Raw genomic sequence first — 27,578 nt, 5'->3', positions numbered from 1 at the left:
GACCCAAATTTTCAGGGAGCCAGAGAAAGTGAGACATTGCTAATTTAGACGTCTCCAAAGTTTCTGCTATTTTTTAAAAAAATATTTCTACAGTCACAATTTTAAGGAAACACTGTTATCACCAAGAGAAAGCGGTGCCAGAGGAAAGGGATTTAAGGTCTTGTAGAAACTGTCAGAAAAGGTTGATAGACTCTATGGCTAATGTCACATTTGCTAATCTAGAGAGATCTTAGTGAAAAATGTGGGTTCTTTTCCTACCTCTGTGGATTCTTTCAAAGACTTGTTTTATGGCCTTTATCCAGGCCATTCATCTCTTTACACCATCCCAGGTGGCTGTGCCCATCTCTTGGAATATGTTTGCACATGGTTTTAGAAGACTGGAGGCTTTAAGGAGATAGGTCCTTCTGTCAAACCAGGAAGTTTCCAGTCTAAGTAATCTGAAGTGGATGAAGACTTTTCTTACATAAAAGCTGTGTGCAGGAAACCTAAACCCCATGTTTGTAACAGTGACCAACAGTGCCCTTCAGTTCAGAACCTGCAGGAGCTGTAGCTCACTGTGTACATCAATATTAAATTAGCACAATTAAGCACTTCTTAGCTTGGAAATGCCACTAATATGTTGCTGGTGAACAATGTGTCATTCATGCACAGTGTGACACAATCCTCAGTGCAAAGCACCATTTGAAGTTTCCTCTGTAAAGTTTATAGGTGCAGAACATATTTACTGCAGGCCTGCAGTGCTTTTCTGTCTATGTCTGAAAGTAGGACAGAAAATAACTAAAGAAAACTCTCAAACCTCTGTCCTGGATGTGTATCTGGGTCTGCCCATAGCTCTCACATGAGGATACTGCAACACCCTCTTGCTTCTTGCCCACAAGAAATTTTCCAGCAGCACGTGTGGCTCTTGAGCTTCTCTCAGCTGTGCAAAAAGCCCCTCCACTATTGCTGATACCTGAGGGAACTGCCAGTGCCAGGCTCTTGCTCTTCCAGACTCAGCTGCCTGGCTTGTCTCTAGGTCAGAGCTGTGATGGGTGTTGTAGGTTAGGATGGGCTCTGTCCGGAGCAGAGATGAGTCACTGAGGGAGATGCTCAAGGGTAGAAAAGATGCAAGGGATGGGAGATACAAATGCCAGGAGCATTGCTTTCCATGGGAGCCTCTGAGGGGTTATTTCCCTTTCAGCATTTATGGTTTGTTAGCAATGAAACTGTGAGTTTGTGCTGTGGGGATGTAGTCCAAATACAGGGTGAGGATCAGCTGGCACCAGATCTTTTCTTTGCTGGCAGGTTAAGAAAAGTGCTTGACAAACATATTTTATATACTAATATATAATATATAGAGAGTATATACATATATATACACACACACACTATATGTAGTATGTATATATACTAATACTTACTTTTTTGGTAATATTGACTTTACCATGAATTTCTATTCTGTTTGTTCATTGTTCTTTAGATTTAGTAGAAATGGGCTGCATTTTGGTGTCTACTTTGTGTATATAGGAGAGAGTTCTGACTCAGTGTTTTATGTTCCATATTTTTTTTACTGCTCTGTATTTCATAGACTGCTCTGGGTTTTATTAGTTGTGTCACCTTCTCTACATACAAAAGTCACATGAATTAAGCAAAACGTGTTCTTTGCTTTTGGGATTTAGGACTTAGAAGGTCAGTTAGGGCACAACAGGAGAAGAGTTACCAATGCAGATGCACAGAAGATACTTAAGGTTCTGAAAATTAAAAGAACATGTAAATTTTAAGGCATGCAAAACTTCCTGAGTTTGGAGTGAAAGGCAGGCGATGCTTTGGCACAGTGGTTGTGGCAATGGCATTTTGGCCATCCAGAAAAAGTTATGCATTTCCTAAAGACACTGTGAACCCATCCTGCTGTGGCTCCAGCTGGAGCTGGTTCATCCTGAGCCCTGCTTAAACAGGGAGCAGTTATGGGATGTTTTATCTCCAGCTAAAAACCACCCGAGAAAAATCTGACCTGAAACTGGTACTGAAAACACATTTAATGCAAGACACTAAAAAAGTTAATATCAATTTATTGAATTGGAGTTCTTCCTTCCCAAGAACAGGAAAAATTTACTCTTTAGCTGTGTGCAGTTTATTTGGAGAGGTACTAAATGGTGATGAAGGAGGATGGAGTGCTGCTAAATACTGCAGAGATGCTCCAATATCAGCCTGAGCTTCTGCTCACATCTTACCAGGAGTGCAGAATAATACACCAGCATGGCTTAATCTCTTAATAATTCTTCTAATGAGCTGAATTTGTGCTCAGCTTGTCTCCTTTTCCCTAATTTTGTGGGACTAAAATCTGAGTGTAAATCAGATGCCATATGATTGCCTCTCATATGTTCGTTGTTTCAGTGCAGCAAAGCCATTTGTGTTGTTGGATAATAAAAATAATACTAGACCTGATATATTTTATTTGGCTTCATATCAATGGAAATAATCTTAACCAAACCTGCATTTTGGCTCAAGTGGGGGGAATTACAAAACCTCTCTGTACTGCTTGTGATTGAGGCAGCCATCATGTTTGATAATTATGGCTAATGATTGTTGAAAATTGGGATACAATTCATTTGGATTTGACAGCAGAAGTGTTGGGCGTTCAACTGGATGGAGCTAAGGAGAAATTCTAACTGTGATTACTGTGGTTTATCCAAACAGGTGCTCCTACCTTGCCATAAAATCCTGGTCATGTGCTCTCCTTTCCTCAGAATTTACATGCTAAAATTACGCAGGTGGATGTGCCAGGACACAGGGAATGGCTCCCAGTGCCAGAGGGCAGGGCTGGATGGGATATTGGGCAGGAATTGTTCCCTGGCAGGGTGGGCAGGCCCTGGCACAGGGTGCCCAGAGCAGTTGGGGCTGCCCCTGGATCCCTGGCAGTGTCCAAGGCCAGGCTGGACACTGGGGCTTGGAGCAGCCTGGGACAGTGGAAGGTGTCCCTGCCCATGGCAGGGGTGGCACTGGATGGGCTTTAAGGTCCCTTCCAATCCAAACCATTCTGGGATTCTGAGATTCTAAGAAAAATGTGCTGATTTGGTGTAATTAAGAACACAGAGTAGTTTTTTTTTTGAGTATTTTAATAGTGTTATTTAATTTTGTTACAAGAATTCATTTAACGAGTGTCATCCTACTTTTCCACTTGCAGTATGTTCATGCAATAATTACATACTAACATAATTGAAAATTAGTTAATTTCAGCAAAGTACTCAGCAAAGACCCATGTATGTCATCAACTTTCCTCACCTGACTTGACCACCAGCAAAAGGTCACTGACACACATTGTTGGTGCAGTTGTGTTTGTTCAGGGATTTCTTGTGGGCTGTTTGAAGTGTTTGGAGCTGTGTTGATGTGATGTACCAAGTGATGTGTGATAACCTTCAGTTTCCTAAATGGATGTGTAGTTCTTTGAGTTTGGATTCTGACAGGAATATTAGCAATGACAACTTGAAAGCTTGCCATGAATAGTTGCCCAAAATATGCTGTTTCAGCAAATGCACTTGATAATCTGAATTCAGGGAAGCATTTGCAGATATAGGATCTGAAAGTGTGTGAATTTGATCAAAATGTTTTAAGAGGAAATTAATATTTATGGTGCTTTGGCAATATTTGCATAGCTTTTATAATGGCTCATGGGTGTATCAGAGTATCTTCAATTTCTTATTATGGAAAAAGAATTAATTAGTTGGGGTAAGCAGCTAAATATGGACAAACCCCTCTGCTTTCAGGAGGCTGCAGTGAGGCTCCACTCATCACACCTGATTGCTGAGGTTGTATCCAGGAGTCCAAGGCACAGCTGTTCATCTCTGTAAGACAGAGCAGAGAAATCCACAGTTCTGCTTTTAATCATAAAATCACAGAACAATTAAGTTTGGAAAAGCTCTTTAAGATCATCGAGCTCAACCAGCACCACCACCATGTTCACCTCTTTGAGACGACCCTCAGCATCCCACCAGAAACTGCCACTCCTGTGGGATCCCCCACTCAGCCTCGCTGTTCCATGCTCACACTGTTATTTTTACATTTGTTTATGTTGTCTCCAGATCCAGGACTGAATCCAGCTCTCTTTGTTCTACTCAAAAGATGTCAATGGACTCAAGAATCTAACAAGCAATCTATCCTCACACTGCACTTAAAATACCTCCATTGTTTTCCTCACCCAAAGATAAAAATGGACTTGTGTGTCTTGCCCTCTATCATGAAGTTGGAAAAATGTGAATTTGTAGAAAAAAACCATTATAAAAATATCTTCAGAATTCCCAGCTTTAATCACTATCCACCCTTGCCATTGAAGGCACCAGAAAGTTTGCAGCTAAGCCTTCCTGCAGGTTTTTAAATACATAAAACTTTTTTTAACCTTTTATTTAGTGTTACAAGCTGATGCTTTCAGGTCTCTGATGCCATTTTCTCCCTGACACCTGAATGAGTCATACAGTCTCTTTTATTAATTGTTTTGTTATGTTTCCTGTGCTGCTGATACATCTTTTGATCCACCTGGCTCATGAATTCTTAAGCCTGGAATTCATCTGCAAGGTTGAGCACTGCGGCCTTAGACTGTTTGTTTTCACCTTCTAATTTTTATTTACTTAATCATATGAGCATTTAATTAATACTTTCCAGTTATTTCCATCGAGGTCACCAGATTCTTCATACCCTTCAACACCTTCTGTAGTCAGGATCTTTCATCATTGTCCAATTCAGCTTTTAAGTACAAACCTCTCCTAACTATTAATATTTGTTATGTGGTGACTAAAAATCAGTGATTTTTTTGATTTTGTTTCCTCTGAAGTTACTGGAACTTTCTCAGAGTAACCTTCGTTTTCCTGGTTGTGATCACTTGGTAACTGGATTCTGAAATTCAGCTTTTACCTTCCCTTAATGCCTCATGCATTTTATTATTGAAGAGTTTAGAATAAAAGGTAATTTTGGATAAAGGTTAAATGTAAGTGGGTAACTTTCAGGAAATGTCAACTTAATTTTAGCAAGATTATAAAAACTTTTTTTTTTGCAAAGCTTTATGAGGTGGGACGTGCTCTGTTTCTTAAGGGCTGCAGAGTCCACAGCATTTTGGGCAGTGACCTCTCTAACCGAATTTGGATGCTAGTTTGGTTGAGACTATGAAAGTTGGATAAAAGTAACTTGACCTTGAAGTTTTATTCACATCATTTTTATGGCCACACAAATTTGTAATGACAGAAGTTTGTCCTTTAACTCATTTTAAGTTTCAGAATGTCTGATGCTTTTTCCAGCCTATAACTGGGTTAAAATAAGATATATAAGGAACCTTCCTTCATCTGACTGACAGCACAGGTAGTGCACCTAAACCCTGCCTCCTGACAGCTGTTGAACCCCCAAGGAAGTGCTGCCTCTCTCTTTTAAACTTCCTCATCCTGAGGTGGTAATTATTTGTGCAATTTACTTCTTAAAATTAGACATTTTTGCTTTTCTCTCATCATTCCTATAAAATTTCTGTATCCATCTCAGTCATTCATACATGAATTTCTTACGAATGTTTTCAGCAAAATAATCTTTGGTTCCTTCTGAGGCTCCAAAATGTTGTTCAAAACCAGAGGGGTTTGACCACTCCTGGTTTATGTGTTAGGTTAAATATTAATTAACAGGACATTTTAAGAAGGGCACAATTTCTGGATCTGGCCTTCATTTTAAAAACCATGTCTGCCTTATAGTTTGGGAAAAAAAATAAACAGTGCTCTTGCATCCTTGTTTTCTGTGCAAGATCTTCCATTTCAACTGCTTAAAGTGCTTATTTTAAATATTGTGTTATATAATTAATAGACAAGACTGTGGAAGGGGAAAAAAGAGTGCCAGGAGCTCTTTTGGTTGTGAGCTGCAGTCACAGAATCACTGAATGGTTTGGGGTGAGACCTTAAATCCCATCCCATTCCACCCCTGCCATGGCAGGGACACCTTGCACTGTCCCAGGCTGCTCCAAGCCCCAATGTCCAACCTGGCCTTGGGCACTGCCAGGGATCCAGGGGCAGCCCCAGCTGCTCTGGGCACCCTGTGCCAGGGCCTGCCCACCCTCCCAGGGAAGAAGGGCAGAATTTCTTTCTCATGTCTGCTCTAAATCTGCAGAAACCTTGAGCTTCGTGTTGGAGGAAAGCAGTAGTGAAGGAAAAAGAGGCTGCACCTTGCCTTGGTCCTTCCCTGCCACTGCAGCTGGGTCAGGTGTGTTCCCAGTGTCGTTTTGAGGAAGTTTAATGTTGTGCTGCCCTTTCTACATTATTTAATATAAACGTCAGCTCGACTCCTTATGTGCAATGTATGTTTTTTACCAGCAAGACCTACAAGGGTCAGCCAGTGAGCCATTGTGCCTTTGCTGGCAGCTGGCTGAGAGCAATGGCAGCTGAAGAACAAGACAAAGCCTTGCAAGTCCTGTTTTTCTGCCTGGAAAATGCATAGGCACTGCTACTGAAACATGCTGAAAATGCAGTTAATTTCATCATGTGGTTCAAAATGCAAAGGTTCTGTGTCCTTTAAGTGTAGGAAATAACCTTCATTTCAGTGCTCAGATTATCTCTTTTTCCCCCCTCTTGTAATCTAAACACCCATCAAATCTGTTTGATCTGCAACCCCAGATCAAGGTATTATTTGTGTGGAGGGCAGTAGAAAACACTGTGAAAGTATTTCAGTGTTTCTCAATAGCAGCTAAGTGGATAAGCTGCTGTTGCTTTAAAAATATAATGTGAAAACTATAACGAGAAAAAGTTTGGATTTGGGCCAAAAACTTTAAAACCTTTATGGTGGATTAAACTGTTTTGCAACTAAATACCGCTTTTCTCTGAAACAACCCATTCCCTCACGCAGCTAAATACTGCCATATGTTTAAATTCTTGCAGGCCTCCTAAGGCTGACCCAGAAGAAATGTCAACAAATGTTTGTGAGTCCTTGTGGCCTTGTAACATTTTCTTTAAAAAGTGAAGAATGGAACAGCAGGAGCTGTAACACTCCCCCAGAACAGACATATGAAGGCATATGGCTGACATGGGAGCCTGCTGGCTCTTCCAAGATTGCTGGCTTCATTCTTAAGGATCCTTTTTTTTTTATTCCTCAAGACAGCTAAACTTGTCTGTCTGTTTCAAGAGTGGCTCTGCTCTGCTCAGAGCTGAGTTTGGGATGCCCGGGGTCCTGTTCAGCCCCCACTGTGCCACGGGAGAGCCCACAGGTTGTTACTAAAAGTGGCAGATGGGGAAATCCACGGATGGTGAGATGTGGTTGCTCCAAGCTGGGAATGGCCCTGAAGGACCTTTAGGCAGCTCTGTGCACACAGGAGCTCAGGTAGCTGGGAAGGTTTTCTCCGTAGAGCAGAAATGGTTTTGATAATTAAAATAAAGGACATTTGCTGAACGGTGATGAATAATTGCACTTAACTTTCATTGCAGATGTGGGTTTATTACTACTTCACTAAAGGCTTTGGGTTTGCTGATATGGAGGAAGATCTTCAAATGCACAGGATCTCAAGCTTTTTCCAAGTCAAAGTGATTTAATTGTATAAAACCATTAGGCTTCCAATAGAATTTATGGTCAAAAAAATCTTTGGTGCTTTGGATCATTTTTCTTCTTCCTTGTAAATTTCCTTTCCTTCAATTATTATTTTTAATTAATTGAAATATTCCTGTGGTCTACTGAGGTAACTCCAGTACTGGAAACCTCCAGGGTACAAAGCAACCAGAAGGGTAAAACCCAGCTCAGCAGCTCCACTTCCAGCTGCCTGTGCTTCAGCTTCCTGATAATGTGCACTTTTCCTCCTTGTTCCTGAGGCACTTGGGAACATCTGGGTCCATAAGTCCAGCTCTGCAGGTTTGTGTGTTTTAGAAGCTGTGAAGGCTGTGGCTGCCCCAGGCCAGCTGGGTGAAACTGTGGATTATCACCTAGATAAGGAAGGGCAGCATGTGGACTGTGCCTTGGGTACTCATCCAGGTTTATCTCTTTGATGAAACACCAGATCTGGCTCTGAAACTTGCAACTTTTGGTCATTTTTGTTTCAGTCCATTTTACCATGTTTGTGGATGTGCAGTGCTTTAAACCATGAAATCTTGACCTTTTGAGTTGCAGCAGTGTGTGTTTCTTAATACCACAAGATGTTTCTTCACAAAGTATTTTGGAAGGCAATTTACGTAACTGCTCATAAAATTATAATGTCTTGATGTGGGGGACTGGTGAGGTTTATTTTCTCCAATGTGGCTGGGGCAGTCCCTGTGCCCTGAAAATTAAGAGCATGAACCAAGCATTTGAAGAAAATACAAACTATAAAAGGAAAAATCCAACATTTAGTGGATTTTCTATGGTTTATTCCTCATGCTCTCTTTTTCTCTGGGCACTGCAGTTACAGTAATAAGAAAACAATGATGTAAAAACAATGAACATCTTGCACGAGATTGACAGAATGAATAATTAGATTTCTTTTTTTAAAAGGGAGTGGAGAAGCTTATTATTGTGTTGGAAACCTCTCAAATGAATTTTGTGAAGTGTTCAGCCATAATTTAGCATGCAGGATGCTGTCTGTTAGAAAGGGCTGCAGTGTAATTATCATTTCTGTGACTGGAGGACCAGCGAGATGTTGAAGCTGAGTTGTCCACACTCAGGTAAAATCCTTAGGGGGCTTGTTTCCCAATAACTCAGGTTGACACCATCTGAACACTAAATAACAGGTTTGTTTGGACATGTTGAGTTGTCAAGTACCCATAAGTCTCATGAACTCGAAGCTGATAGCACAGACACGAGTGTGTATTTACGTTATCTGAGTGGAGAGCTCACCAAATTGAACATTAAGTGTGCAGACAGCCTTCATTTGGCTCGGTTCCACAGCACACATATGGAAAAAGGTTGGCTCCCTGAAGAAATCGCTATATGGCCATCTCATTCTGGGTTTAGAGCATCTTAACACTGGTTGTGAGAGTAAATTAGCTCACCTTGCCCGGCCGTTCCCAGATCCAGGCATCAATTGCTGTCTCCAGCCCCTGGAGCTGAGGAGCAGAGGCTGTGTTGCTAAAGCCAAGTGTTGGCAGATGGCACCTCAGCCCAGCCCAGCCACACAAATGTGTTTATCCCCGTGCCAGGGCTGAATTAGCAGCTCTGATCACAAGCTCTGTGCCTCAGCTCGCTGTAGGACCCGGTGGGCTGGGCACACTGTGCTGTGCTAACCACATTTATTCAGCTTCAACTCAGCCTGGAGCTCGGGCAGGAAAAGCTCGCATCTGCCAGCAATGCACTGTGTAGATACTCCCAGCAAAGCTGCCCAAGGCCACCCAGGAGGCTTCAGTTGTGGCCTGGAATATTCTTCCATCCCTGTTCAATTCAGTTGAAAGGGAAAAAAAGTTACTGCTGTATGAAAATAATTGCACTTATCTATTTTAGATAAACTTTTGGCAAACAGGCTTTTCTGTGCTTTTGGGGAGAGTCACATTTCTGCAGAGTTGGTAACTCCTTTCATTACTATAAAGTAATCTTTGATTTTTATTAGGAATTATAATCATGGAATCATAAAATTTTAAGGTTGAAACAAGTCCAAACTGTGCCTGATGCCCACCTTGTCCCCAGCCCAGAGCTCTGAGTGCCACCTCCAGCCTGGACATTCCTGGACACCTCCAGGGATGGCCACTCCAAACCTCCCTGGGCAGCCCCTGCCAAGGCCTGAGCACCCTTTCCATGGGGAAATTCCTGCTGCTGTCCACCCTGAGCCTCCCCTGGCCCAGCCTGAGGCCGTTCCCTCTCCTCCTGTCCCTGTTCCCTGGGAGCAGAGCCCGACCCCCCCGGCTGCCCCCTCCTGTCAGGGACTTGTGCAGAGCCACAAGGTCCCCCCTGAGCCTCCTTTGCTCCAGCCTGAGCCCCTTTCCCAGCTCCCAGTGACGTCATTTCCATGCAATCTTCCTTTTTCTCTAGGTATGTTAAACCTGGGCACTCCTTGCTCAGTCCCAAAAAACCTTAGAGAGTAGCTGTGCTTCTGAAACCTGGTGAAAGAGTGGAGACAGGTTCTCATCTTTCAGCCAGTGAGGGTTTGTTGCTTTGTTATTGTTGTTTTGTGTTGGCTTTTTAAAATTATTTTTATATGATCCTTATATTTTCCTAAATACATCCTCTTGTTGGTTGAATATGAGTTTACCACATGATTGCCAGGGGTGCACTGGAGCTCATTTATTGTTATTTAAAGAACAGCCTACAGCACTTAGGACTGTCTCCATCAGGCAATATCACTGATGGATGTCAGCAGGAATTCTTCCCTAATTGTGCAGTTTCTCTGGAATATGCAGAGCACTTGCTCTGTTGTTGTTTGGTTGTGTGTATTTCTACTTCACAACCACTGTTTGGAAGAAACCTCCTAATGCGCTTGCTCATAGCTTGTTATAATTGCACTACAGAAAATGAAAGCCTTGGTGCTATTTGGGCAGCACAATGAAGAGCAGACAAATGTTAAATATTAATATTGTCAACTTTTCTGGTTCATTTTGGCTGTGAACTTCAGTGTTACAAGCACTTCGTTACCTGCTGCAGCTGAAATACAGGTATGTGCTTAAGTTACAGCTCCAAGAAGAGATAGGAAGGCAGGTTAGCAAATAAAAGTAACTCCATAAAAAATATAAGTGTATTGTAATTTCTGGAGCGATACCCTGAAATTATAGGTAGTGGAAAGTCATATCATCCTTGCTATAAATGTTGCTGAAGTTCTGCAAAGTTGTATTAGTTGTGAGTAGAAACTGCACAGCAGGCATCATGAAATGCTCCCAGACCTTCCTCATCTTCCAAGTCCTTACTCATTGATATTTAGCTGAGTTTAATGATCATTTCTTTAAAATTATATACATATACATATATTAAATATACATAAAAATATCTCTGTGTGCATATATATATTATATATACACAAATATATTCTACTATGACAGTATCAAGATACCGGTTGCTCAGTATTGTTCAGTTCTGAAAACTGAAATTACCAGTTAAAGCGGATTTGGGTTTCTTTTTTTTTTTGAATCAGTAGTGTTTATCTTGTCTGTCTGCATTTCTTTAGGCTTTCTTTTGTCAACATTTAAAGACTTTCATAGACAAATTAATGTGTTTGACATTGCCTTGTCCTTGATTGAGAAGCCAACTGTGTAATGTCCTTTGAGGAAGCACAAAAGGAAATGAGGAAAAGCCAGGGAGGAAAGACAGAGACAGAATGGATTCTGGGTGACCTAAAATGAATTTATGATCCATTTTCCCTTCCTGCTACCCTCCCCAGATCTAGACAAGCCATGACCTCTGGGAGTCTGGGAGGAGAATGGAATAGGAATAGGCAAAGGGATGCATTTGGTCCCGAAATAAGACTGAATGAAACTTTTTTTAAAAGCCTAACAAATGTTTGAAGAGTCATTGCAGGGTTTGCAATAGGCTCCCCAGAATGAATCATGAATCTTCCTGGGCTGACAGAGATATTCAGTGAGTTGAATGAGGCACACAGAAATTCAGAAACATCAGATCTCTGTGGTGACTTTGAACAACTCCTCTTTTCTTTATTTATTAATAAGAGGAAGAAGGTTGGAAAAAATGTCCCTGAGACCAAAGAATTCTTTCTCTCTTGAGTCTCTTGGACAGATTCTGAGCTATTTTCCTTTATTGTATCTCTGATGTCCCAGAATTATTTTTCCTTGGGTGTCTCCAGTGGACCTGGAACCAGCAGGATGATTTTGTAGAACATTTATATAAAGATTTTTCCAAAGGTTCGTTGAATTTATTTTCTGTGCTGAGTGTCCCCTACAGCTTGACTAATGGGGGCATTCAGCATATACTTCAGTGGCTCTCAGTTTTTAGGTTTTCTTTTGAGGTCACTAGAAGAGATTGATAAAAGAGAGCAGAAGAAAGCCAGAGGAAAGAAATAGAGAACAGCCTCCTGAAAGATAATATAAATAGAGCACCAAAGGCTAGGGAAGACAGCCTCTGCTATGGATTTGCTCTAGAGGAAGGATCTGGCCATTCATGTTTAGTGGAAGAAAAGCACCAAAGAATAGGAAAATGGCAAGGAGAGGAAGCAAACCAGGAAAAAAAAACTGTAGGGAAAATTTGCCGTAAAAATATTTCAGTGCTGACAACTCCTGATCCATGGTGTCTGACATCTGCTGCCGGTGGAAGCTGAGTTCCAGCGTGACTCAGAAGGATTCAGAGCAGCTCTGTGTGCCTCCTGCAATGGCAGGAACTGATTTGGAATGCTCTGCATGCAGAATATGCTTTTCCAAGAGGGAATATATACAAGCCTTTTACTTGTAGAGGCTCAAGAACAAAGGTTTGAGATAATCTGCCAGACAACAAAAATAAAAAGTCAAGTTTTAGAGTACAAGTGAAGTGTTTCTCCCACATGTATGTAGTTTGAATTATATGTGGTGTGGTACATAGAAATATTTATTTAAGCATGAAAAACTTGTACAATTTTAAATTCATATTTATTTACATGCATATACATCTATATAGGCATGTAGGCAGAAAAAGTATGGGGCTGCTTGCTGTGGATCCAGTTCTCCCAAATTTAGATTTTAGAGGAAACTCAGGGAAGTTGGAAACATTGAAACAGAGGGCTTGATTTATGATATTTAAAATGACAGAACATACCTGCCTGCAGGCCTCCCAATCCACTTGTATTCCTGGTACCTGGGTAGGACGGGGCTGCAGCAGCATGAGGATAATTAATACAGACTTCATCCTCCAGGGCCCATCGTTTGCCTCCAGGCCCTTGTGACCCAAAAGCAAGAAAAAGCTGATAAAGTCATATTGTACTGGGTGAGCACAGGACTGGGCACTCATGTGATTTGCAGAGACTTTTTGGAGGGGGGCTAATTTTTTCCTTGTGAGCCCACATGACCCCTTTCTGTCCTGCTGGTTAATTTGGCTTCAGATGGGTGAGATCTGGGCTTTAGTCTGCAGTCTGTTAACATTCTGCAAAGCATTAAGACGTCTTTTTGTCTCTCATGAGAGCACACAGCTATTCTGCTTCTGAGTTTCCTTTCTGCCCTGGTTTGTGCTCTCCCAGCTGACTGCTGAGGGTGGTGGATGGGTTTTGGAGCGCAGCGTTTGGGTGCAGCCGCTCCGGCCGGTTCCCTGCCTGTGGCACTGCACAGCAGTGTGGATGGGGGAAGGGTGGGAGCACCAGGGGAAATATCTGGGGAGAGGATCAAGTCAGAATAGTTCATGAGGAAGAGAAACGGGCTGTTACCCTGCTTAGAACAGAACCTCGTTTGTGTGAAACCTTCTCTGCAGCTCTTGTGTTTTGTCCTTCTCTTGTGTGTCCTGCACGAGGCATCCCCCTTGAGTGGGGAGGGCCTTTCCCTCTGGATAAAGCTACAGGATACTGCAACCTTTCCAGTCAAAATCCTCATTTTATGTCAGGCTTCTTGGGTTGAGAACAGCTCCTCCAAGCCTGAACTCTGTGTGTCGGATCCAGGCATCAACACTTCCCTACCTCAGAAGCAGAAGGCAACAAAAATACTCTCAAGTGTTGCAGTGTTGTGGTGGTGCAGGGCAGTGAGAGAGACAATGTGTGCTCCTGTCTCTGCTGCTCAGCACGGGAGACACCCCTGTCTGCTGCTCAGCGTGCTCAGGAGTGAACACAGCCCAGTGAGAACATCCCCAGCTCTGAAAGCAGGGTTAGTTACCCCAGCCTGCCAACAGGCCCTGTCCATGGATGTGTATGGGTAAGGCAGATTATACAAACTGCTGTTTTATCCCTTCTGATGCAGTCCTTGCCCTTGGCTTTGTTCCATCCCTTTGCACCTGACCATCTTTCAGCACAAGATGGGAAGTCCTTCAGTGTCCACGTCCACACAGAGACCTTGGTCATGCTGCTGATGTCGGCTGTGGACATTAATAAAGTGGCAGCCTTAATAACCCAAATTAACTTTGAATTTGGAGCCGCTTTCAGCCATGCTGTTGGACCAGGTGACCTCCAGATCCCCTTCCCACCTAAATTATCCTGGGCTGCTCTGTTGGGTGCTGCCTGTGGGATTCCCATTGCTTGGCTTAGCTGCCTGAGGTTGGTGGGAAAAGAGATTCCCCTGCAAGGTGAGTCCAAGCATGAGATTATTTAGTTGCTAAGTTAATGGCTTGCAGGAGCAATTTATACACAGCCAAGGTCACTCATCCTGGTCAAGGCCTCCAGATCTGTGCTCTCCAGCAGGGTTAGATAATCCCTCTTTTACACTGAGACTTAAACCTCAGTGCAGATCCATTTTTTATACCTAAACAGAGACTACTCTATATAGAAATATGGTGTGGTGCTGTGCCATGTAGTAGGGACTAGAATAAAACTCAGAGAGCTGGCAGGAAACAGACTTTGTTGAGGCTGTGTTCCTGAAATGCAAATTGCAGAAATGATCAGAATAAATTCATGCAAATTATATTTATACAGATGATCCAGCTTCAGAAGGGAGGGGAGTTTGGGCAGTGCCTAGCATAGAACAGCAAACACCAAAAAACGGCATAGGGGAAGGCAAGTTTAAACTTTATTTTAAGACAGAATTTATACCTACATCTTTAGAACAGTTAAATTATGCACTGAGGAGAGAAGTGAGAGAAGAAATGGGGAAGCTCTGCACCCAAACAGCAGAGATCCTCAGCTGGCGTGTGGGAGCTCTGAATTCCAGCCTCTTTCCTCTGATTTTTATATGGATTAGTGCATTTTTCAGAGGTGAAATGTTTTATAGTGTGCCTTTGCTCACTTTCAGCAATGGCTACGAGGTTAAGTGATGTGTGGCAGGGTCAGACTGCAAATTCATGATAGAACCATGGAAAGTTCACATATTCTTAAACCTTTTGGATTGTGATCTCAGACCTGCATCATTTTTATTTTAAATTATGTTAGCTTTCTTTCTTTATTTTTTTTTCTGTATTTTACCAGTATTGTTGTTTATTGTGTACATTCTGAATACTTAATATGAATAATCTGTTTAATATGCAGGTTATGAATACCTGGATTTTTTGTAGGCTTGTAATAATTAATCACAGGGGGGAAAAAAAGCCCTTTGGCCACTCAGCCCGTTTGCCTGGGCTGTGTAAAAACCTTCTTTCTAGATTAGATTTGAATAAGTAGCTTATAATCAATAATGCAGTCAATTAGTTTTGACTTCAGGTTTTAATTCAGCCATACAGGTGTCTCTGGCACTTTGAATATGGTCAGCACTCTTTGCTTGAGAAATAATTTAGATTATTGGGGTTTTTCTTTAATCATTGTGTGTGGTGTCAGTTGTCTTTCCATAGGCACTTCTCTAGTAAATTGTAATCAAATAACCATTTATGTGGAAACCTGAGGCAATGGAGTTCTGACCATGTTAGAAATGCCTTTTGAAGTTTTGTATGTATGGAATATTTTAGTCTCTTCCAGTCATTTCTGTGATATTTACCAGAATTTTCATTGGGCTTGAAAAGAGTTGCAAAAAACCTGGCACCGTTTCCTTCCAGAAACTCATCCCTGATGCTTTTGGATTTCTCAGTAAGTGGGACCTAAGCATATGTAGTTATAAACCCACAGTTTAAATCCTCTCGTGATTGTGAGCAATTTGTCTCTATTTCATTAAACTCTCAGATACGCTCCCAAGTTTATTTCTGTAACTGCTCTTCTGGAAGTATTTATATTTTAGGGGCACATTGGATACAATCTTGCTCCAATTTGAGATCTTTGCAGATTTCTAGTATTTTTAATCTCTTTTGGTGAGAATAGTGTGCCTGGCTCTTTTTTAGAGGGACAAATGTGTGCAGTGTGTCAGGAAAAGGGAAAATGAAAATAAACAGAGGTTTGGGATTGCTTTGGGTTTCCTCCTTGTAAATCTCATATTTTGCAGGCGCCTCGATTGTATCGGTTTATTCACTTTGCCAAACGGCCCACAAAGCTGTGAATATTTATTTAGTGCTGTTCCTAATAGTTTTTCTAATAGGGAATTATTTGGGTACAATGAAAGACATTTGTAAATGAGGCAGATAAGCCCTTTGGCAGACAAGGAGTGTTTTGTCCAACACAAGAATTCTATTGTCCACTGCTTTAGTTGTCAAGTGCCTGGGGAGCCCAGGATTTATGATGATGTTACAATGGCCCTTTCAGAGGGGACTCTAAGAAGCTGTGAGATTCCGTTCCTCTGCTTTTCAGACTTCCAAATCTTTTTATCGTGCGAGGACAATGCCGGATTCAGCTGCTGCCTCTGCCCATTTCACATCAGGCATTGTGCAATAATTACCATAGTGACAATGGGCTGGGGGCTCCTTCCCCTCTCACTAGCCACATTTCCAAACTGGTCCAGTTGTCACTTTGCATAAACTGCCTCTGAAGCCACAGCTTCTTTTACCCCAAAAAGTCTTGTTAGGCCTTGTGGTTTAAAGAGCCACTGTGGCAAATCTGGTTGGAGCATTGGAACTGTTTAATGGATTTTTTTTTTTTTTTTTTTTTTTTTTTAGTTTTCTTGTAATTATAATTGGACTTTGAAATGGCCTTCTGTAAATACAGCAGTTGGGGGGTTTTTGGCTTTTTGCCCTTTTGTAAGTGTTATAAAGTTATTAGAACTACTGAAGGCATATTCAGCTGCAGAGAAAATTAGAAAATAAAAACGTTACAGAGTAAATAATGGACATTTGATAAATGAAATGGTAATAGAAAATAAGTAGGTATCTTATACCTCAATATCAATTAATCAGCTGAACTGTTCTGTCTACAGTCACAAGGATGGAAATCATGCAGCAGTCTCAAACCATGTGTTTAATGAAAATTGGTATCTGGAGGAGTTTCTCCTTGCTTGATGGTAGTATGAAGATTTATTTACTTCTAATAATGGTTGGTGCTGCAAAAAATATCAGTTTTTAACCCCCGATATCTATTGAAATGCAGTGTGACTGAAGGATAGAGGCTGTAATTGGCGGTGAAATTATTATTATTTGTTATTTAGTATCTAGTATCTATTATTCTTTAAGATCCTTCCAGCCTGCCCCACTCTGTGGTTCCATGATTGGTCCCTTTGCCGGTGGTCAGGTTGCACAGGGAGAAGTTAATGGAGCTGCAGGTCAGGTGGGGACTAGTGGTGTCTGTTATCAAAGCTCTGAGGGTTTTTAAAGCAAAAGAAGAGCTTTAAAAATTAGATGGTAGGCATATTTAGGAGGATATTTTGACAAGTCCTTATCCAAGCAACTTCAAATGTCTTGGGTGTAAAGGAACCTTGAACTGCAAAGTCATCCATAAAGATGTTGTTTTCAGTAAAGATATTGAACAAATGATCAAAATGAGGGAGTTTATTCAGTTTCAGTCATTCATATGAATTGTGAATTAGTTCAAAAGGGTCCTTTATGAAAAAAAAAATTACTTGCAAAATGAATATATTTCAAAGTGCCATAAGTACTTCATATCACGAATGTGTGGAGTACTTGTATAAACCAGGTGCTTTTACATTAGTGGCTCAGTGATCACACAGCTCACCACTCCACAGAGCTTAACCTTAGCAAAATCCACTGTCTAGGAATGTGCTTTTATAGCACAGGTATCCCAAATTTGTAAAAGGGAGTCAATGCATCAGCAGTCATCGGGGCCATAGAAACCACAGGACTTTATTTCTTCCTTTGATGGAGAAGGATGAAATATGTTTGTGCAATATTGAATATAAAATAGTCAATGCCTGTTTCCTTTTCAACACTGCTGCTGGGAACTCTGAACTTTAAACAGTGCTGCTGAACTGGGTTTTTTGCAATTAAAACTTGATTGGTTTAATGGGGGTAAAAAGTAGGTATAAAATGAAGGATGGATACAGATGACTCGTCTTCAACAGTTAAACACTGCAGAAAATTACTGACTTGGCTCTATTGGCCCAAATTACAGAGGCTATTTTAAAATAATTAGTTGTAGAAATTTTCAGTTAATAAATTTGGAGGTACTGGGGAATCTAGCCTGATTTCCTTGGCTCATCCTAGAATTCAGTTAGGGCTGTTTAAGTGTCTACCAAGGTCTCAAATGAACCTCAGGAATGCAGTGTCTGCACCACCAGGTAACAACAGATCACACTGAGTATTTCCTTTGCATTCAGTCGCATTAACTATATTTTATTTATATTTTACTTGCGTGGGGACATCGTCAGAAACACCTGGGATGATGAGAGACTGCTCTGTGAAATTGTGATCATCCTTAACTTACCAATTTTCTCACTCCATGAGAAATGGTTCAGCAGGTTTCTTTTTGTTTCTGCTCCCTTTGTCCAGACTGGCTCGACTTCCTGCCCCATTTATGAAAGAATTGTAACCACTGAAACAACTGTAGATGAACTTCTTGCAGGCAGAGGCACTTGGGGTTTTTTTTGCTTCAGATGTTTTATCTTAGTTTTTTTTTTTCACTACTGTAGTGGCAGTTCTACTTCCTAAGATAATCGACTCCCTTTTCCATCATAATGATAAACCCACTAATTTTCTAATATGCCTTTAGAGCTCTTAGAAATGTTCAAAGCACATCTTGCTGGTTAATGGCATCTGCAGCTGTTACTTTTTTCACTACAGTGTGTCTTGTTTTGGATTATGTTCCAGAACAGATTTTTTCTATAGATAACAAAAAAGAGATGTGAGAGAATTTTTATATGGCCTCAAGAATTTTAGTTATGGGAACACTGTAGCAAAAGTGAGTCTGTCAAATGTTCCAGGTTGGACATTGGGGCTTGGAGCAACCTGGGATAGTGGGAGGTGCCCCTGCCCATGGCAGAGGGTGACACTGGGTTATCTTTAAGGTCCTTTCCAAACCTGGCCATTCTGTGATTCTAGGTAAAGAGTATTTATTAATTATAAGTGGTATTTAACTGCTTGTCTTTGGACTCTTTTTTAGGCTGCTGTGGTAGTTTATAGGCCAGACTTTAGTTTCCTTTTATTATGGTGCCACCCCTGCTTTGGATTTCAAACGACCTTTTTCCTTCTTTGCAGCCAGAGCTGGAGTAGTGGCTGAGCAGCAGCAGAGGGCTGGCAGCGTGTCACAGGCTCCTGGAGTGGCATTGCAAATGTGTGGAATATGCTACATCAACTGGCAGCAGGTTTCCAGTGGGTGAAGGTAAGTCCTGAACCCAAACCTGTTATCTCCTGAGGATGTCAGGTGTCCATGGCTGGTTTCTGTACTGTCTGCAATTTCTGCAGGGACTGATCCCTCAGAGAGTTTAACAGAAAGCCCTGATCTCACTCAGCTGATGCTGTAGAACACAGACCATCCTTCTATCTCTGTACAGCATGCTTTGATAAGGTACATGGTTTGAATCCCTTTTGTTTAATTTCCTGTTTAAAACATCAGAGAATCGCTTGAAAGTTCACAGCAAAGGAGCACTGAGTAAGAGGAATGTAGGAATTTTTCTGATATTTAGGTTTACAGCTGGAAGTGATCAGTCAAAAAGGTTCATACTTTCCTTATTCTAGTGAGCGAGTGATTAATTCCATGTTTGGACTACCTCTCTAATATTTTGTGCAATACCATTGAGCTCAATATAACTGCTCAGACTTGGGCTGGGAAAGGAATTTCATGGTGACCCTTAGGCTTCAGAGAAGGTGGAAAGTGTGGAAGTAGAGCAGTATGAGAAACTAGACCTGAAAATTGTTGTGTCTGCTGCTCTGATGCCCTTAATTTTTCAAATCCTTGGTGACTTTCAGTTGCTGCTGTTGCTGTGATTGCACAGAGGTGAGAATTGCTCACTTACAGGAGTGTCCATTGTTTGGTTTGAAGTTTAACACAGAAACAGCTTACGAGTAATAGACAATAAATATGTCAAGACTGCCATTTTTACAGAATCAAAGGCATGAGTCCACCTGAATTGTGTAGGATAAAAAGTACAAGCCAGGATATTAAAGCTCTTTGTCTTGCTGACTCATTCACAGTTTTTACATTCAATTCACTCAGGTCCTGCTTGAGGATGCTTCATTTCTCTGGAAATGTCCTTGAATGACAATTATCTTATTTCTGGCAGCTGAATGGACCAACACCTAAACATCCTTGTGAGCAGCTCTATGGGATGTGTGTGTGTGGTGTCCTCAGATTTGGGCAGGGGGACTGCAGCACCCGGGCTGAGCGTGACAGGGACACCAGGAGCTCTCAGTTTAATTTAGCTCCTCTGTTCTGAGCAAGGGCAGAGCTCAGCATGGGAGATTCTTGTCCTGTCTGAACACAAAAGCCACATTTTGCAAACAATGCTCAGTTCTTGTTCATATCCAGGTTCTCAACAGAACGATTCTAAAGAGGGTTAGGTTTGAAGAGTTCCTGGCTAGGTTTCAAATTCATTTCTGGGTATCAAGAAGCCATAGAGAAAATACCTGAAATTAGTTCTTCATGTCTCTGTTTCATGCACAGATACATGAATTTTCTAACCATTATTTTGCTTCTCTTGGCATTTTCTAGTATCTTAGTTCATGGTTTAGTTCAGGCCCCTGCCTACTCTGCTTGTTCTTGACTTCAGAGCTACTTCCAAATAGACTTAGTTTTTAGAAATTAAAGGACTGTGAGGAATAAGCTTAAAGGAAAATGTGAAGGCCCATCACTCTCACTAGTGTGTGAGATAGGTGAATTTTAACTGGGTCCTTACCCCAGTTATATCTGACAGTGTTGTGCCTTTTTTTCATAGACTTTTTTTGCATTTCAGAGTTAAAGCAAATAATTTGTGAAAGAAAGCTTCCTGCAGAGAGACTGTGGGATGTTCCCTCTGCTTGGAGTGTGAAGTGTCTCCCTTCTAAAGAGGAGGAACAAGAGCTGCTTTTGTTGATTATCATGTAAACCTGTGAATCCATATGCTTCCTAAAATCTCTTCCCTTCTTTTGAAGGATCTTTCTTAAATTACTTCCAGCTGTGCCTGTTCAGGAATGCAAATTTCCTGTTACAGTATCTGGATAATGACAAGAGTTGAGAAGGTAAAATATTCTTGTTTAACCATTGTTCATGGAACAAAGAGCAGCGGGGCAGACAACAAGGCCCTGCTGAGCTGTTGGGGGCTGTGACACAGCCTTGGCTCAGTCACAACAGCAGGTGACCAGGAGCTTCAGGAAGTGGGAATATCCTGACAGGACATTTCCTTCCTGTGCTGCTTGGATTTTCTATATTGAAGTTCAAAGGAGATTGAGGGTAAGCACAACAGATACACTTCCCTCTGATTATATTGCTCTGGAAACCATCCTACATGAATAAAGGGTCCTCAGGACCCCAGAAAAGAATACTCCCACAGAATCATAAAATCCCAGACTGGTTTGGGTTGGGAGGAACCTTAAAGCCCATCCAGTGCCACCCCTGCCATGGGCAGGGACACCTTCCACTGTCCCAGGCTGCTCCAAGCCCCAATGTCCAGCCTGGCCTTGGGCACTGCCAGGGATCCAGGGGCAGCCACAGCTGCTCTGGGCACCCTGTGCCAGGGCCTGCCCACCCTGCCAGGGAACAATTCCTGCCCAATCTCCCATCCAGCCCTGCCCTCTGGCACTGGGAAGCCATTCCCTGTGTCCTGGCACTCCAGCCCTTGTCAATTGTCTCTCTCCATCTTCCCTGCAGCCCCTTCAGATCCTGGAAGGCTGTGATGAGTTCATCATACAGGATGAGAAACTCAAGCTCACTTCCTGGACATATAAATTAGTGCTGCATAATGCATGCTTTGCCTCTTTCATATGCAATATCCTTTTTATTATTTGCTTTTAATTCTTATGTAGAAAGACTGTAATGGGAAAACCACACTGATCCTGATGTACAGAGCAGATCCTGGAAGGAAATTTCTCCATAGCTTTGTTTCTGCACAGATGCAATGTGGAAAGAAAATTAATTTTCACTTAGAATCCCCCTGTCCTGCATGTTCAGCCTGGCCTTCTTGTCTGAGAAGAGTGCTCCCCCTCCAGCTGCCTGTTTTATCCTGTCTCACACCTCTCACTTTGCTTCTCTACAAATATCTGTTTCTGTAGGTTTCTAAGACCTGAATTTTGAATTCTCAGTGTCAACCCACAGAATAGACACTCAGTGTACCTGAAGGATCAGCTCATTACGTGTGTTTCGGGGTGAATATCAGTAATCTAAATGAAATAGGCTCACATGTGAGGGTAAAAGCTTTAATTTTAGTAGGATGACACTCCAAAGTACAGGGAATCCTTCAGCAGTTCTTAAAGAAAGGCCTGAGAGTGAACTGTTAAGAGGAGTACGTGTCATTTCACATAGTCTGTGCAATAGGATGGAGCCTGAATTTATTACTTCTGCCTTCTTGGTTCTCTTCAAGACTTGCTTGAGCTGAAAAACCTTTGGAAACATTGTTAGGATAATGATAAGACACATTCTGGTCAAACAGATATTGAAGAAGAATGGCTATTTTATTAGAAATTAAAAAGACTTCAAAGACATCAAGTGAGGAAATACATTCCTACTGTCCTGTCTCTTACAGTCTCAGTACCTCCTAACATGGACATTTCAGATTTTCCTATCTGCTTTTTAATAGAAAATTATTTCCATGAAGTACTGCTGCCTTGAAAGAATCTTGAATGTAGAAGAATGCTGAAATGAGTGATTTGTTTTTGGAAACAATGAGCTTGTACCTGAGCTGAAATTCGGCTCTTGGTGTCAAAAAGTTTGTTCCAGCTCAAATCCTGAAACAACTGAGTCATCAGAGACTCATCCCTGCACTTTCCCAGCTTTCTGGGGAATCCCAGCCCTGTCTGGGCTGCAGAGTGGAACTCTGGAGCAGGATCTGGAGCAGCCTGGCTGGGCTGAGGAATGGGAAACTCCCAAAACTCCCCCCAGCCATGAGATTCCCTAAGGAGAGACTGCAAGACTGCACTGCACAGTCTGCAGGGATTGGCCAGCAGGGGAGAAAGGGCATTAAAGATTGATCCATTGACTGAAAAACTCCCCCAAACTCCAATCACTTGTGGGTCAAAATAACCTCAAATACTTGAAAATTGTACTCTGATAAAATGAACTTCTGGAAAAGTTTCCACAGTTACTTTAAAGGTGAAAAGTGTGAAGCAAAAGGTAAATCAGAGTCTTTCTGAAATAGTTTTAATGGGACTTTATGGAGAGAACCATTGTCAGATTTAACAATAAGTACATAAATATAGAGGATTTATACATATAAATATATAAAATATAATTGCTCATTTTGGGCTTTAAAAATAATGATGGATAAAATAATGAATAATAAATAATGAAGGATAAAAATAGCATATTTAAAATTTGTACTTTAGTGTCTCCAAGAAAAAATACACACAGCCAGGGCTAGAAAAATAAACCCAAGAGAAAACTGAATCGTGTGTCTTGCACATAAATATTCCATATGAAAAGATGGCTGTGCACTCAGCCTTTCAAGACTTCATATGCAATAAAAGCTCTTTGAATTGTACTCAGACATTAGTCTGCTGTCTCAAAAATGGACATATGCTGTATGCTATCAAATAAATCAAAATTTAGTGTATTTAATTCTTTTGAGGTGTTTAACCAAGCCAATTAGTGCATTGTTAGTCACAGCTGAAGAAAAACTTCTTTAAAATGCTCTCAGTAATTTTCAGGAACACTTGCTGATATAACCATGCAACAGATGCAATATATGTGGCTCTCCTCATCTGTATAAACTCTAATAAAGACACACAAGTAGTGATTGGTAAAATCTAATGTAATGCAAAGGTTTTTCCCTCTCCGTTCCTGACAACCTGCATTTGCAACCACTCAGTTACTTTTATTTTAAAATGGTTTTTCAATTACATTCTGCTGCTGTAGGGAAAAGCCTTTTGACAAAGGCATGACATAAACCATTTCTATTGCAGCTCCATCATAGTTCCCACAGCTAAACGAGACTGGACAGTTCATTAAAAAGAAAAATTAATAGTACAAGGTTGTAGGGAAACAATAACAGATTATGACTGGCCTGTGGCAGCCCACTGAATTCATGTAGTAGAATAAAAATGATTCCCTTGTCTCATAAATGAAGGTTTGTTCCAAGGTTTTAGGTGAAATCTCTCCTTCTGTTCCTTTACAGGAAAAAGCTGCCCAGTTTCTGGTCTTTAAAAGCAATACTTGTAATTACTGCAGAAGGGGAATGTGGGCTCTTTGGGATAGAAAGCACCCATTTGATAATTACGGAATACATAATAAATAACAACATAAAAGAGAATGGCATAGAACACAACACACTAAACAGCCACATTAAAGCAAAGAAAATAACCCTCTCAGGGTGATCAGGGGCAGGAGGGACAAAATGAGGATTTTCTTGTCTGAGGGAGTAACTGCTCTAGACCAGGCTAAATTTGCTGAATTCATTGTTCCAAAGCCAAAATATTTGTGATTCCATGGCAATTCTTTCAGATCTGTTGCTGCTACCTGTGTGACATCATATGTGATTTATCTCTTGCTTAAGGCTGTTCTTGAAGGTGCAACCAAGTCCTAAAGCCTTGTTCTAGATGTGACTCCACATTTTTCCCAATTTCCTCTGCCTTCCATGGCTCAAATTTTCTGTATAGTTCTGGTATGTGGGGCAAGCAGACAGACTTGGCCTTTAATGTTGTAATCTGAGTTTCATTATATCGATGCTATAAATTCCTGTCTCAGAAGATATTTCAAAGAATACTGGCTCTGGGATGCATTACCCATTTCTTTTGGCCAGTAGCCACAGCCTTCTGATGAATTCAATGGGATAACGGGAGAGGCCAGGAAAGGGGAAGTCTGAGCCAACATAACATTTGGAATCAAAAGCAGGACTGACCCTGAAGGGTATTTTCTGGTTCTGTTTATGAACACAATCTTCTTTTAGAAACAAGAGTCTAAAATCCTGAATATTCATGGTCGCGGAGTCTGACCCCCTGTATTTTTACAGCTTTATCCCTGCTTTTACAGGAGAGCGTGGGCATTTGGCCTCCAATTCCCTTCCCTCCCCCCAAAATAGAAAAGCAGGTTATGTAACCTCCACAGTCTGGCCACTGCGAGAGGCCTCCTGGCCCTCCTGGCTTGGTTCGTGCTATCAGCTGTGTTTTGTGAACCAGGGCTGCACTGAAGCAAAAATAACCAACCAACCCAAAGGCTCTGCCTTGACCTCCCGAGCTGTTCTCATACTTTCTTACTGCAGGCAACATGTGTGAGTTGCAGCACTCTGGGGAGAAGCTATTCCCTATTTTTCCAGGGAATGTGTTTGCACAAAGATCTAGCTCTCACTAATGAGCTGTTCATCCCAAGGCCGGTGATTAACTGCAGACTTCACTGCTCTGCTGTCCTGTTTGGGAGGCCAAAGGTGCCACTTGTGTCTCCTGTCCCCCTCTGCCATGTGTGAGACCCAGGAGAGAACAGCCCCATCCCAGGAGCAGGCTCACTCCAAGCACAGCTCAACAAAGTGTTGTTCTGTCTCCCAGTAAAGCCACTGACCCACGGGTTATCACCCCTCTGCTGCTCCCAGCACCATCAGAATGACACAAAAGTTGTGTGTTAAACAAATGGAATGACCACTTTTCTCCTTGTAGGTCTGGAGTGATTTGATTTGCTTTATATTTGACAAATATAGAGATAATTAAAATTTTAGGTGGGAAAACTTTTCAACAAAGAATAGAAAACCGTTCTCTGTTGGGTTGGGGTTAGGGTTATCCAGGTTGCCTCTGCTCCCCACGTGCTGTTCCCTCCTTTCAGCACACACTGTTTCCTCTGGACAGCTCAAGGTTGACACATTATCCTTTGTCCAGCTGAGTGCTTTGCCTGTGAGCAGTCAGCTGACTCACATCCAGGGTTCAGTGCAGGCTCCTTGAAGTCTCCATCAGTTTATTCTGCTGCAGCTTGTTGAGCTCATCTAACCCAAAAGAACAGAAATTAAAAGCCAAGAATGTTCTTTTAGCCTAAATTCTGAAGGGTTTATCCAGACAATTATCAGTTCATTCACACTGAGCTTATACAAGTTATGTACAGTTAACAGTGGTGCACAGGAGCTTCCTAGTCCCTGCCTTTCCTTGGTGTCCCCCTCACCATCAGCTGCCTCAGGCAGAGGTCTTGAGGCAGGATGGGGTTGGAGGGCCCTTATGCCAGGGAATGCAGGGATGGATCCTTCTCCCTGCACCCAGAGCCATTGTTATGTTTGTAATGTTATTTTTCCAGAGCCACTGTTATGTTTGCAGACCTGCTCCTCACCCTGCCCTTTCCCCACTGCCCTGGAGGGCACGTGCCAGCCTGTGTTGCTGTGGAAGGTAGATTTTCTGTGTGTGGAACAGCACCCTCTGTTCCCTGTGTTATCTCTGAGCTTTGTGCAGCTCCCAGGCTGCAGTGGTTCCATGGCCAGGAGCTGAGCCCTGGGGAACCTCACTATCCTCCTGTCCCTGACTTTCACATCTCCTCTCCCATCCTGTGCTGCCTCCCTGCTGCACGGGTAGTTCATTCTGTATGGCCCAGTGCATTGTTATTTCTGCCTCTTCATTTCAAACACAAACATAAACTGTCTTACAGCAGAGTCATCCTGAGCTGAGCAGAAAGCCGAAGCAAACCAGGCAATGGCCACTTGGTCCTTAGATAATCTGTTAGAGCCGAATAAATTACCCAACCCCAAGGCCCAGGCAGGCCCAAAGTGGTGCTGATGCTGCCTAAGACCCCAGAGGGGTCCTGCTGCCTGTGCTGGCAGCTCACAGCAGCTTGGGCATGTCACAAGCAGTGGCAACACTGGCCTAAGGGCTTACAAGGCTCTGAAATTTTAACAAGTTCACCTTAACATGTGGAAAATTATTTTTTTACACTATTTATTTAAGCCCCATTATTAAATAAGCATTTAGTAAGCATTCCTATTAGCAGTCTTATTCTTACACCATCATTCGTGTCACGTATTAAAGCTGGGTTTAGTTAAAGCTGTGTTTACAAACATAATACAAGTGCCTGTGTGTGACCTTTGTAATTATTCTTCCTGATTATAATATGGATTTGCCATTCCTTGAGTCTGGTTCTAAACTCACTTGCTGAAGCTTAAGCCAGAAGGGGTTCACAAAATTTGCACAAAGAGTTTTGAAAAAAAAAAGATCATGTTAAGTTTTTTATAGCAATGTTTACCCTGTCAGCCATCCATTGGAACAAGAAATATGTCTGTCTGCTCAGAAAGATGTTCCCTGTTCTTGGATGAATCCCCAGATCCAGTTTCTCCAGCTGGTGCCTGTCTGGTGCTTTATTCCCTCTGACCACTGGATTTCCAGGAAGCTATTTTTTATTGTCCTTTTGCTCACCCTTGTGAGTGTTTAGGTTGAAAACACTGTGTTTGGGTCTTCAAAGTGGTGAGAAAACAGAGGGCCAGCTTTGCAGACAAGAACTGTATCACTGTCCTTGGATGGGATATGGTAAAGGCTCCAGAAAGAAATTCAGATACTGCTCCACGTGGGTTACTCTTATGCAACATTATCTTGTATCTTGCATAGAGATTTAAAGGAGAAGGAGGATGGGGTGCTCAGCATTGTACATACAGGAAAACATAGCCATGGAATGAAAAGAAAACTTTGAATGGAAAGCTCCAGTTTCTTTGCAATGTGAACAAACCTAGCAAGCACCAGTATTTAAATTCTGTGAGGTCTGAGGTACCAGACTAAGCCAGAGAACAAGGTGAGGGTTAGCTCAGCTTGTTCTGAGGGTT

At 41.8% G+C, this 27,578-nt stretch overlaps 1 protein-coding gene across 1 annotated transcript in view; it reads left to right on the top strand.

Annotated features, from left to right (window-relative positions):
- The window catches only part of CDH11 (cadherin 11), an 82,120-nt gene that overhangs the window by 21,275 nt on the left and 33,267 nt on the right, over positions 1 to 27,578 (top strand). Inside the window, exon 3 of the mRNA XM_069026484.1 lies at positions 18,934 to 19,057. The gene's annotated coding sequence lies outside the window, so the exon portion shown is untranslated. The remainder of the gene's footprint in view (positions 1 to 18,933; positions 19,058 to 27,578) is intronic.

This window comes from Aphelocoma coerulescens, chromosome 11 (genome assembly GCF_041296385.1).
Source record: "Aphelocoma coerulescens isolate FSJ_1873_10779 chromosome 11, UR_Acoe_1.0, whole genome shotgun sequence".
NCBI classification, from domain to species: domain Eukaryota; kingdom Metazoa; phylum Chordata; class Aves; order Passeriformes; family Corvidae; genus Aphelocoma; species Aphelocoma coerulescens.
Note: the sequence above shows the minus strand (reverse complement) of the source record. Positions and strands in the feature narration are given on the sequence as shown.